The 14,310-nt window shown below is 31.1% G+C and overlaps 3 non-coding genes across 3 annotated transcripts; all 3 read left to right on the top strand.

Moving 5' to 3' along the window:
- Positions 1–3,170: 3,170 nt before the first annotated feature.
- LOC119832216 lies at positions 3,171–3,289 on the top strand. Its single transcript, XR_005287918.1, has one exon. It is a non-coding gene; the product is annotated as a 5S ribosomal RNA (ribosomal RNA).
- A 1,309-nt stretch (positions 3,290–4,598) lies between these two features.
- Positions 4,599–4,717, top strand: LOC119832225. The gene has a single exon (XR_005287920.1). It is a non-coding gene; the product is annotated as a 5S ribosomal RNA (ribosomal RNA).
- A 478-nt stretch (positions 4,718–5,195) lies between these two features.
- On the top strand, positions 5,196–5,269 carry Trnat-agu. The gene has a single exon. It is a non-coding gene; the product is annotated as a tRNA-Thr (tRNA).
- Positions 5,270–14,310: the final 9,041 nt, after the last annotated feature.

Here is a 14,310-nt window from a genome sequence, read left to right as displayed (position 1 = left end):
TGTCGTATGCCCTACTGTACTGTGATGAATAAAACATTCATTTAAATCTGGTTTTGAATATTTAAAAATATAATTTAATTTCATTGTCCTAATTTAATAAATGTAAAGACCTATTCTGATTTATATTAAACTAGCTTTTGCTTGCGGCTTTGCATGCGTTAATTCAAAGTACTTTAATAGATGTAATTATGCTTATAAACCTTCCTCTTGAATAACTCTATCTATTGAAAAAACCCCATCAAAATCCGTGGCGTAGTTTTAAAGATTTAAGCATACATACTGACATGACATGACATGACTTTGTTTCATACAATGTAGTGATTCAACGATGAACCTACAGAACCTTCTCCAGATTTCCAACCACAGATTATATTTACACAGCGAGCGTGACACCTCAGTAATGTTATTTTAACAGATGCTAATGCATTCCGCCTTTTGAAGCTTCCGTGGAAAATTGTTTAGTTCATTATTTTATGGCAATAGCAGATTTATGATTTGGTAGACTTCATTATGTAACTACCTGTACTTACAGATATTTTCTATTTTATAACACTTTTATATTTAACCTCATAAATATAAATATTGATAAATAAGCGTGTGCGTAGTGAGGTGTATCACCTATAGAGTAAATATCATCAAATATTAGTTTATTTCAATTAAAGCAATATTAGGAAAAAAAAATTAGTAACTTCATTATTTCTTATCATTCCAGCAACAAAACTAAATTATTTCAAACACTTCTAGATAACGAAATAATTGAAATTACAATAAAACAAGCCACATCGAATGTATAATTCATTTCTCGCAACAAGAATCAATAAAATATGATGCTAATTCAATGATTGGGCCCATTACCTACACTTAGGCATCCAGGGAATATCATCAAATGATATGTTCGGGCAAGTCCCACGCCGTAATCTTACCAACACATTACGAGACAATTTTCACGGTTCGATAATTTAATATAATCCAAAGGAATAGAATTCGATAAAACGCGACTGCCAATCGATTCTCGCATTGGCCGTAATCGATTTCTTGCCATCACTATAAGTTTACAATACAATGACTCTTAGATTGATGGAATACGTTTCAATTCTCGAATTCTCTATCCCGCCCGCAGAACACGGCTCGTATAGTGATGTAGATAGAGATGTCGATATTTTTACACAAAAATCGTGATTCGAATCAGCGCATTGATCACGACGTTAAAGATTCCATTAGTTTGGATCGAGGATGGTTGTTTTGATTTCCAATTTGCGCTTGCACCGTTTGGGTGCTAAATAGCAGCACGTATATTATGGATATACTTTTGATTCGTATATTGCGTTTTTCGATTACGAATTGTATCGCTTTGAACGTAATACTTCATGTAACTCCAATATTTGAAACGTGTATGAAATTCTTCGGTGTTCTATCATGTCGCGTGGAAAAATTATAACTTGGAGTGCTGCCGTCGCATCAGTGTGAATTTACCGCCTACTGGGAATTGGTTACGTATAAGCTACTAGTTTATTTTATCTGTGGTATACTGGTCTCGATTCTACCGACAAACTATCTTGTTAAAGATCTTTTTCACGCTTCAAGTATATTTTAACTATATTTAAACACATTTAAATATACATGCAAATTCATAAAAGATAAGTTGCATAACAGATCATTACGCTTGATAAGCGTGAAATTAAAAAATATGCTATACCTAACAGTACTTAGTTCAATCCATAGCACATAATATACCCACACGCAAATTCTAAGCCTTGAATCCAATTATAAAATCGCCAGCCATAATTCATAATTATTAATACTTATTACAAAGCTAATTCTAGACTTAATCACGCTCGTAGTCGAAATCGATAAAGTCACGTACCGGCCCTAATGTTAGGGTTGTCTAATTCAAATGTGTAATTCCAACTTATATTATTACTAAAATGGCCGTTTATGGCAGTCACATCCGCTTATGTTTTATATCTATAATGGAATTCAATTAGGTAATGACGCCAAAAATTCAGACTACATATCTATTTATTTAACATATTATTTTACACAGATAGAGTCGTGAAATAATACTTACCTGTTGGATATCTTCTTGCAGAAAAAGAAACATGTTATGTTATTTATATACATATTATTAGGTATCTCACAACTCGCATTACTTATTATTAAAATACTCGTAATGATGGAGGATTGCTTCTCTTTTAATTTTAACTAGAGTATATAATATATTAATTAAATATACAGTTATGTAAATTAAATTAATATGTTATAAAGTTGAGTGAAAAAAGTGAGATAGAACAAGGACAAGAATGAAACAGAATACAGCATATAATATATAATACCTGTTATTGAAAATGTCAAATGTAGAAATGTGAGATAGGGACTAATCATCACATCATCAGGGTTTCAAAAGTAATTTATAAGGACTCAGACTATATTATTACAAAAAATTATGTTCCTTAAATCTTAAGCTTTCGGGACTCAGCATATTTCAATTAAAAGCAATGTAAAAGCATTATTATTATCAATCTGCGCTTTATAAAGCTCGAATAATTGAAGCGTATTAATTTAAGAATTTTATTATCGAAGTAACATTAAGCAAAAACTGTTCTTGACCTTTAAATAATAACATTTCATTAAATAAGAATCGACAACGACACTTAACATTTATTTTTTTAATGAATGATGGCTGATCCAATTAACGGCTTTGTTCCGAATATATTAAAACTTTATACAATTATTGTTTGTATCCTCAATTATATGTAATTTTTACTAATTTAATATCATGGTTAGGAACATTGTAAATTCGACTTTATTGTTTAGTGTGTGGGGGTTTAAAATGTAATGTATTTTCAAAAATATTGATGAATTTCTTCTACAAATGTGAAATAAGTCAAGCTTTTCATTAAACAGTATAAAAATTAACACCGTAAAATACGTATTTCGTAAAATGCCACCTGACTTTAAATATAGTTGGTACATAACAGTTTTTTTCTTGTTCGATGTATTTTTAAGACGCATTTGACATTAAATTTAACGCGGCGCTTCAAAGTACTTTTTGATTCTTTTACATACTAAATAGACTTGTGACCATTTCATTTCACGGCTAAGCTGTTTAATAAATTTTCGAGTTTTAGATAAAGTTTCTGAGCTAAATCATTTTTTACACTTACATTGTCGCCAACGTCCATACCACGTTGAATACACCGGTTCTCGTCCGATCACCGAAGTTAAGCAACGTCGGGCGCGGTCAGTACTTGGATGGGTGACCGCCTGGGAACACCGCGTGATGTTGGCTTTTTACAAGATTTTTTTTAAACCATAAATTTGCCATAAAATAGAATATTATGCTACCTAAGTATATACGAAAACTGATTAATTTTTGTCAATATTGCAATTAAAAAACTGCTCAAAAAGTTAACGGAAAAATATATTACCAATAGATATTTTTTTATGCAGCAGCTAAATTTAGTTGTTCTTTACGAGTAACATTATTTACTTTAATTTATACAAAGTGTAAATGTTATCAATGGTAAATGAGACATGGAAGATAATAGACCTGCAGAGGGTCTCGGTAATGAAACAACGCACGCGAACCAACGTGTATAAACTAGTTACGTAAACGTTGTACATTGAATTTTGGCAACTACAAAATTAGAACAGATAATTTAAATTGATTTGTTTAGTTTTAACAAGTAAAAGAAGGAAAAAGTTAAGTAATGTATAAAGGCGAACAGATGTATATTAAATTATTTACGTCATATTATATTGTTGCATGAGACAATCCTATTTTTTTAGTGAGCAAAACCTGCATACTATTATAACTATAGATACCCACGGACCCCGGGGTAATCACTTTTTTTATAACACAGCAAGCAAAGAAGCAGTTGGGCAACCTGATTTTAAGTGGTTGGTGGTTGCTTTTTTTGGTCACCACCTCCTATAAACACTTGTAACATTAAAGGTGTTACAAGTGCTTTGCCGGCCTTTTAGTATATACGCTCTTTTCTTGAAGGCCCAAACGTCGTAATTGTTCGAGAACACCGTAGCTGGTAAATCAAAATGCTGTGAGTAATGTCAGATTTCTACCGACTAATTGTCAGCCCCATTGCGTACTTACTCTACTGCGCGTCCCGCCTACCACATGCCCGTTATCAGACCAGTAACAATAGTATTAAAACAAGGTCACCGCTACGTCTGTCGGTAGATATACGGTATAATTGCACTAATTTAGTTGATTAGGGCATTAAAAGCAAATCTAATTTGTTCGCCGCATTACCGCGTGCTGTTCTTTACTGCCGATTTGCATGTCCCAGTCACGGGTCTGTAGATGCAATTAGTTTTATAGCAATGTTTCTACTTTTTGTTTAATTCGTTTACAAAGTCTTCCTGTAGAGTTTACGAGTTTGGAGGAATAAGTTAATTTGGTCTGCGGTATTCATAATGATAGTAATTTAATAGTTTCTTTTCTGCAATAGTTAAGAATACGAGTAAATTATAATTAAACAAATATACTGATTTATTTCTTGTTCATAGCACAGATAATATAATATTATGTATTAATAGATAATATACAAACTATATATTATTATTTCGTTCCATCTTCCGCCAACGTCCATACCACGTTGAATACACCAGTTCTCGTCCGATCACCGAAGTTAAGCAACGTCGGGCGCGGTCAGTACTTGGATGGGTGACCGCCTGGGAACACCGCGTGATGTTGGCTTTTTGCGATTTTTTTTAACATTTTTTATTAATTTAGTATTTAAATATTACAAAGTTAATACAATAACCTTGGATAAAGCAGTAAAAGTAAATCTAATTTGTTTGAAGATTGGTAGACAAAGCTATTTAAGTAAATTTATGGCCTCATCGCGTGATCAAACTTCTAAGACTAAAGATTTAAAGGCGTGTTTCGAAATCACATGACAATAAAATATATTTTTTATTCATTCTACGTTAATAATCATCTACTGCTTTCTTATACGTTCTTATACTCTATTACAATCCATTTAAATCGACATAAATATTGTATTTACGATATAAATTGATAAATAATAATATAATGAATATATCCCGATCAAATTGCACTTATGTATATATGTAATGATATGTAAAAATAAATATTACGATAGTAAAAAATAATAATTTCCATTAAATCAGCAGGTATACAAATAAAGACCTATTTCAATCTGCCTCGCATCGGCACCGTGGCTTAGTTGGTTAAAGCGCCTGTCTAGTAAACAGGAGATCGTGAGTTCGAATCTCGCCGGCGCCTGATATTTTATCGTTTTAATTCTTTACTCTTTTTTATATTTTTAAATGCTCTTTTTTATTTCAATCACTTTTTTAAAGATAAGTAAATACAATGATATTATTTATATTCTAAAATATTTAAAATATCTAAATATTTTTTTTTTTGAGAAAGAGTTAACAGAAAAATTTATATTCAGATAAAATTAATCTCGTATTCAATATAAAAAATAAATAAACCTGTTCACTTAGTCAAAAGTTATGAATAGTATTTCCTTGGACAATCGTAGCCCATAACAATAACAAGGGTAATCAAAATAATAAATGGCGGCGGGGAGCGGATCGCTTTTTGTTTCCAATTATTTTTATTGGTGTTCTGTTAATTACATTCTTTAGCGAGAGCCGGCCGCGACCCGTAAGAACATTAAGGGCCCAATTCTTAAATCATTCGATATTTAACACACTATTATTATATCTACCTATGTATATGTGGCGACTTACAAAATCAAATTATAGTATGACTGGACTAATTTTTTGAACAATAAATAACTTTGAATTAAATTTGCCTTCTGTACATAATAACATACATAAGTCAATTATCACGAATAAATATTATAATTTATAAATAATGAATTGTATGATATATAATAAGTAACCAACACAATACTAACGAGTTAACTAAATGACATATCTAATTGTATTAGTATTCGTAATAATTACAAAACAAAACACACGCAGGCGTAATAATAACGTCGAGGGGGTCGCGGACGTATTTTAACCAGCTCCCGTGGCCCCTTCACTCAAGTGGCTAGACGGAAAAACACGAACAAGAAACAGCTCCATCCCCGGGGGCCGTGGGTATCTATGCAAGATTTCCCCACTATAAAAAAAAGGCTTAATAATAACAAAATCCAACAAAGTATCGTACGATAACATAGTAGTGCAACCCATCGTCCGAGAATTCACTTAAAAGCCTGCTCGAAGTAACAAAGTAGAGTGTTATGTTTTTGCTAAGCATTTATTGATTGAGCTATACAGAGCCGCGAATTTTTATTGGCTTAATGAAAGCGGTGTCGGTAAAGGAATAAGCGGTTAGTTGTTAATGGCCGATGGTTATTTGCAACGATTAAAGGTTAAGTCAGGATTTCATGCTTGTTATATTATACCTAGGCTATGTTATATAAGTGGCTTTAGAGAGAAGTATGATATTCCGTATTGTTCAGTCGAGGATTATTAAAGGATTTAGAGATATATTGACGTGACAACGTCTTAAATTAGGTTGCGGCTCGGAGTCACTCATGAAAAAGTGTAACGCCCGGTAACGTTACGATGAGTCACCGAACTATGATCGGTCCGCCGCGCGCGCAGCACTAGAGAATTAGGCGCATTGAATCGGCGCGTGCTTGTGTCTCTGTCTCTGTCTTTTTAGTAAACAAAATATATTTTCTATAGTTAAAATTTGTGCAATTCTTATTTTCATTCAATTCCTTGTTCCTATTGTGCAATTTAATAATATTCATATCAATAAATATTCTACCGAGAAAAAGACGTTGTCACGTAAAATCTTCGCCCGTAAAACCGACTTTACAGGCAACCATTTTTTTAACGTTTTTCATTTAAGTTTTTTTTATTAGCTGTGCATAATTACTTTTATTTATTTCTTATGTATGCATATTATGTTTATCATATACTAAAATGCTAGATTTTGCAGAAAGTCGATAAATTACAAGATTTTAATATACGAAATATGTACCAAATATTGGAAATTATGTATACTCTTGTAATATATATAAAAATATATTACAAGAGGTTAACTAATATTTATATATATGCGTATATTTTTTCCTAAATTTTATCAAAACCTGTAGTCGCTGCCTGTATTAAAAAAGTCGCCAAAGTTTGAAACAATGTCGCTTTCTCTGCCTGACTGTATATATGCTTAAATCTTTAAAACTACGCAACGGATTTTGATGGGGTTTTTTTAATACGATCCAAGAGGATGGTTTATATGTAAAATAACATCTATTAAACTACTTCGAATTTAACGCGAGCGAAGCCGCGTGCAAAAGCTGGTATTCAAAATAATGTTGGGATTTAGGCGGGAATTAGGAAGTTACCGTTTAACCTAACCTAACATATGGATGGGTAGACCATCCATATGTTAGGTTAGGTTACCTCCAACCTACGAACCGCCAATGAAAACATTGGATTTATAAATTTTGGATATAACACTTAATAATAAGTTTTATAAGACTATAAATTTTACTAAATTAACTTTGTTGTATTTTTATTTATTAATTACATATTGCGATATCGAGATTTTAAAATTCTTACATTCGTTCAATCAGAGACGTTATGTCATGAGTACCTAAATCTTGAATAAGAGCTAATATTTAATTTTTGTTATCTAGAAGGTTTATTTAATGACCGGTTAACGTCATTAATTTGTTTTATCTTTCCACACAAAGCTAATGGTTTAATCATGAAGAGTAGACATGGCGCCAAACAAAGTTAATTACAAATAATATCATAATACACCGTGTATAATCTGTGATATCCCATAATTCATAATTATCATTGCGAGCGCCTAACGAATCCAATTGGACCTATTCCGTGGAATTTTATTAAGTGGCCGTGTAATTGGTTGAAATTAACATGTTTGTAGAAAATTCTAGAAATCGTATCGATTATTTTGAGTTCCTTTTTTCGTGGAATGGAAATGGATTTGTGACCTTATGTAAGGAAGTTGCATTATTTTGTAAGCAACATTTATGCAAGTACCTAGGTAGATATTTGATACCTAAATTAACAGATCAAGTGAATCAATAAAAAATGCAATATTTAATTGATAAATCAACAAGATTAAAATTATTGTATTATATTAATTTTAAATTCCTAAAACGAATAGGATAGCAACAAAATACATATGAATCGTTCCGCTATCCATTACACATTCACAACAACATAACCAATAAAAGGCCCATAAACAAATTTGTAACAATCAAATCGGCCATAAAGCTCGATCTACAAAATTATATCACATCGAGAACGCGGCCGCATTTTATTGCCTAATTTTCTTGATTTGTTTTGTCTAATGAGCGCTGTATGTTCCACTAACAATCGAAAAAGCCACCATCAAATGGAACAAAGATAAAAAATCAACTCATTTTGAACCCTATGGCAATCCAGATACGATACAATCGTACTTTTTAAATAGTAGATGAATTTTGTCGAACCTTATTATTAGTTTTATAGTCCCGTAATTGGATGAAACGCTCGCTTTGTTTCGGATGTCGGCTATTCAGATGTTTTCCCAATATCTATGTTGATATAAAATATAATGTGATTGTAATTTATTAATCATTCTTATTAAGCGAAGATGGTTTGAGCACAAATAAATTTGTGTTCTTGATGATATATACCTGAATGGGAAAGTTTAATGTTTCGCGTGTATCGTACTTATTAAATATAATACTGATATGTAACCATTCAGTACACAATATTAACAACAAGTTGAAACTGAATAGTTTCAATAACATTAAAATGCCTCTTTTCCGGCTTAGTCAAGTAAAAAAATCATTTATGGGACAAGGAATATATAGGTTTATATTCCTCATAGTATTAAATCGTTTAGTAGCGCTAAATTCAAAAACTATATTAAAATGTATTAGTTTAGAGAGCATTAATGAATATATGGAAGATGGCAGTCCATGGAATGTTGTCACTTAAGAACCCACAGGTCAGTTCATTGGCATCATTGTTATGTACATGTTACATATTATGTAGAATTAAAATGTAATATTTATATTATTTTAAAAGAGCAACTACAGAGTTTCTTGCCGGTTCTTCTCTGTAACTGAACTTCCGAACCGGTGGTAAATTTTATAACTGTGTAATATGACGATTCAAAAGTGCTAATAAGAAGTCTAGATAAATGAATAAATGTTTGAGTTTGAGTTTGAGTTTAAAATTACAATGGCTCTATTACCTAGTTACATATAAAATTTATGAATTTTGTTATTGTTTTGAAATTACATAAATTTAATAGCTCTTAACAAGAAGTAGTCTTCATTTTTTCTCCTATATTTACGTCGTAATAAAAAACAAAATATGGCGTTAGTAGGTATGTAGGTTGTCTTAATTAAAATTGTATATTTATACTTTACTTTTGTTTTATAATTGGTAGTCCCTAATTACTTACTGTTAATTATAAAGTAGTGTTTAAAATAAACAATTAATGTAATAGCAATTATTGGCGAGTACTTTTATAAAAATAGTTTAATGTATCAAAATTATAACGCTATAATTAGTTGTTACTATATTTGTAAGCTTAATTATACTGTACATTTGCCTTTATAAATATATTTAATCTACCTTAATTGTTACCATATTAATTAGACATTTCATTGTCAACATGAGGGGCGGACGGCAGCGCGCCACCGCTCCGCCTACCGCCTACTGTGATTTATAAGGAATAATTGCGTAATTAAATACATTTAATAGTACATACATTTTATATTAAAGGTAAAATTTATGATAAAGAAGTAACTTAGCATCTAATTATTTGTAGACTTAAAATTATAATGGCAATCTTATAAATGATTTACAGTTATTATTTTTCTCTAGTTTCCTACTATATTAAATATTTATTTCTAATCTTATGAAACAAACCTCTTTCCAGAAAAGTTTATACTATCCAAGCTTGTATATATACCTACTTGCATAAAATTGGGAATTTTATGTAGCTTTAATATGTGTGATTGAAAAATAAATTATTAATTATTATTATAAAAGAAGAATCAAGCGATATACTTAAATACAAAACGGATTACCAAGCATACCTACCTCTAACAATAATTGGAACATTATAGGAATTGTGTAATACAATAATAATGCGGACAGTTTGGACTCTACTAAACGTTGTAAAATAAAAGACTTCTACAAATATACCCTAGGTTTACCTACCCAGGCCACCGCTTAAGCACCAGACATACCTACGCGCTTAATTAGGTGGGTATATGCAATTTTATTATACAAGAATATATAATGTGCAATGTGAATAGTATACAAAAATATATTATTATCATTTCTTTTCGATTCTTCATCATTGTCAGCGGTGTTCCAATCACTCTATATCTTGCAAGGATTCGCTTAACGAGGGTCTTATTAGCCAATTACGGGCTGTGGACAACCCGCGGTGATCACCATTTTCAACGGCCGATAATGTATTCGATATTTATTTAATAACTGATATTCATATATTTTGCACTTGGGTGACAAATACAAAAGGAGTCTATAATTATACATAAGTAGTTCAAATTATCAAGACTATTTCAATTAGTCACGTAGTGATGTTGGTGACCTTTTATTTATTTTTTAAATAAACCCTATTACGCATAGTACACTAATATTATAAAGCTAAAGAATTTGTTTGCTTGTTTGAAAGTGTAAGTATCCATAACTACTAGATCTATATAAAAAATTTCACGGTATGTGCCAATATCATATTATGTGTTACGGGCGAAACCAGGGCCTATACATATATATACAGGCCATATAGTTTTTACTTTTTAGTGGTCACAATTATCTAATATAATATACCTACGTAATTGATGTAACTCAATGTCTGCAATGTATTTCTTTTTGGTTCAAATAATCTTTATTTTTATTTTTATTGTTTTCAAAAGATACAGGGCTAAAATTATGTATGTGCTTAAACACAATATGATGCTATGCAAGTCTAATTCCAAAAAAAGGTATCGGATTATGTTTTTTTGATTGTCGATGTTTAGGTTGGTGATTTTATTCTTTTTCCCAAAAGATGTCTAGAGATAAATAAAAATTAGTTCAGTATTTTCAAAGAAGAAAGCGGTAGGTATTAGGTGTACCTAAATATATGAATTTTAAAACCTTAAATAAGTTAACGTATTTTTTTGAAACCAGCAAAGACGAGTAAATAACAAGTACTTTTTATAAAACGTCCTTACCTAATTAATTGCTTGGTGTACACCGTAATACAATATCTAAATTAGTTTACTAACAAAATTATTTCATGTCTACTATAAGTAAATTAATTATCTATCTACTAATTGAAGTGTCCACTATTAAACGTTGGATCAATTATAATTAATTAATACAGGTTGGGGCTAATTAATCCCATATGTATCATAAGTCTCATTGGAAAATTAAAGCACTCTGTTCATTTATTTATTTCAAAACAGAAACAGTAGTAGAAACTAATACTCTATATAGCATTCAAATGAAGTAATAATATATATACAAGGATTATTATGGGTAAATTTTACAAATATTAAAAATATTTCCACACAATGATATTATTTAAGACACTCAATCTTAAATTTTATCATCGATACGCGTCAATTAGACACAAAACGAATGCTTAACGCACAAACACAATAACTTAGCTCGTACCCACAACGGAATAAGTTACTGTCGACGCCATTTTGTATTGAAATTCAAGCACAATATATTACGTTTGTTTGTTAAGTTAATTGCTAAATGGACTTCGTTATTCAGGCGCATATTTTATTAACTATCAGTGCTCGCGAGTCAAATAAATATCTTTGATTGTGAAACATGTATCCGCTTTTCGGTTCCCTGAACGAAACGCCCGCGGCTGATTATTTGAACAATATTTTTCAAAGTATTGATACGTTTTAGGTTTTCGTTTTAAATTAAAGTTTTGGTTGTCGTTGTGATAATCGCTCGATTAGTGTTAGGTATTCAATCCTCTTCAAATTCAAATACTAGATAGATACTAGATAGGTATTGGAGGATTACATAAAGATAGGATATAGGGATGTTTTCCTTCTTAATTCCTTAACATTTATTATTTTACGAATTTCTAATAGCCTCTGTTCATGCCTCGTTCGGCAACATCAAGAAATATTTTATGTGAAAATAATTTTTATATATAATAGTACAGCCACAGAAAAATAATACTTTACAATTAGTATAGCTAACACATACAAACGCTACAACCAATAGAACTAATTCCGCAGTTCGACGCTAAACGATCCTAATAACTAACAAACTTCCTATATAAATAAACATTCGAACATCCTATCAATCCGCCCGAGGCGAAACAAGCAATTTAATTTATTTTCCGAACCGACATTTGCATAAAACGTTAATAATTTATCCACATAAAAAATTAACCTCTTACCCCAAACTTAATTAGACTCCACTAAGAAAGGCATACTTAAAGCCTTTAATTACTTACGAGTTTTATTCAGTTAATTTTGTTTTAGTGAACGTCATAAGTCAAGTTATCAATTAGTCAATCAGTATGATTGATGAACGTCGAATATATTTGGCAGTGGAGAAATAAAAGGTTATGTACCTTCTACGTGATGGGGCCCCGCTGTTCTACTAGCGTATTATGTTCGTAATTTATTTAAATTTATTTAAATCTTTCGTTTAAACCTACAGCGATCTTTCTGTTGCAAATGGGTAAGCTGTAAGATTGATATATCCTATGAGAAATACCTGAACAATTTTGTAAATAAAATACTGAAGCTATTTCCTAACTGCTAGATTAGTTCAATCTATGCTATAAATATATCTAAACCACAACAGTTTTAGCGGGTTTTTATTACTACATAGGTATACATCTAAACGGCACAGAACCATTCTGTCGTTTTTTTATTTTTTATTGTTATAAATGGATTCCCAAATCTTATTAAAATGGATACTGTCATCGTAAAAAGTACTTAGTATTTTGGTACTAACCCATTACAGATTATAATGAAAAATAGAAAGGTTACATAATATATGAGACGTTATCCACACAACTAGAGTTGGTCAGCAACATAATTGGAATGGCCTGGGGCTCCGGTTATTTATGCGCGCCATACATCATCTGTTGAGAGGCTCAAACAAACAATCACGCGGTGCAAATGCGTTTAATGTAATGATGTTTGTGATCACTTGTTGAAACGTTCTTATTTATGTTGATGTGTAAATTTTCTTAATCGTTTCGAGGGAGGAAGGTACCTAATAGGCAGATCTATTAAACCTTTTCTTTGCAAAGTTCTAGCTACGAAAGTGGGTGTTAGTACGGACGATACGGACACACTGAATTATAATACTAGTATAGTATTATGTTATTAATATCATTCTCTGTAATTTTGTCTATCGGCAGTATAATTCTTAAATATATATATTTTTTTTGAAAAAACAAATCTCAAGAAAATTATATGATTAGATCACGAGACAGTGCAACCAGAATAATAAATGTCCATTATTACTTTCCTAGATCTTATTGATATATCTATTCTCACCAAACTGTCAATCTGTTTAATGGAAATAACGTAAAAGCTTCTTCTTTTGTTTTTCCCGACGTATTATGATCATCGATAAATGTAACATTAATTTAGTAATGTATTAGAATACATACTGGTACACAGCTCGCTCCACGGAGCGCCGCGTGACGCCGCGTTCTGCACCTACCTACTGAGAATTCTCACATTATAATCGGTTTATTGATAGTTATTAGTATTACTTATCAAATTATATTCAACCTTTACTCGTCATAATAGAGAGGCTTGATATGGCTCAATTTTAAGTTGTTTTTATCGTTATACAATAGTGTTTCTGGGAAGAATTTTAGCAATTGTGCCTTTTAGCAATACGATCGAGACAAAATCCATGAAAGAACTTGTAAAAGAAATTTCTTTTGATCGAAGGATTGAATTTCATATTGCATCATGGTTCAAGAAGGTAGTTACGGCCAATAAGGCCAAGCTAGCTAACAAAAAGGTAATTAAAGAACTATTTATACGAATCAAATTCTGATGTGCATTAAACATTTATGTAAAAAAAAACGACAAATTTTCTGCATAGTCAAAATTAAATGTTGTTTTTTTTAGTGCACCAGCTGCGCCGCGCTTTTACCCGCGGTCAATAGCATAGCATTGTCTTATTCTAATGCTATGTAATTGAAGTTTGTATTTTAATATGAGTTCTGAGTTTATAGCTTCATTACAATTCATTTAGTTGTTTTTACGTGAAAGAGTAACAAACATCTATTAATCCATACTTACA

Source organism: Zerene cesonia, chromosome 1, assembly GCF_012273895.1.
Source record: "Zerene cesonia ecotype Mississippi chromosome 1, Zerene_cesonia_1.1, whole genome shotgun sequence".
Lineage (NCBI taxonomy): Eukaryota > Metazoa > Arthropoda > Insecta > Lepidoptera > Pieridae > Zerene > Zerene cesonia.
Note: the sequence above shows the minus strand (reverse complement) of the source record. Positions and strands in the feature narration are given on the sequence as shown.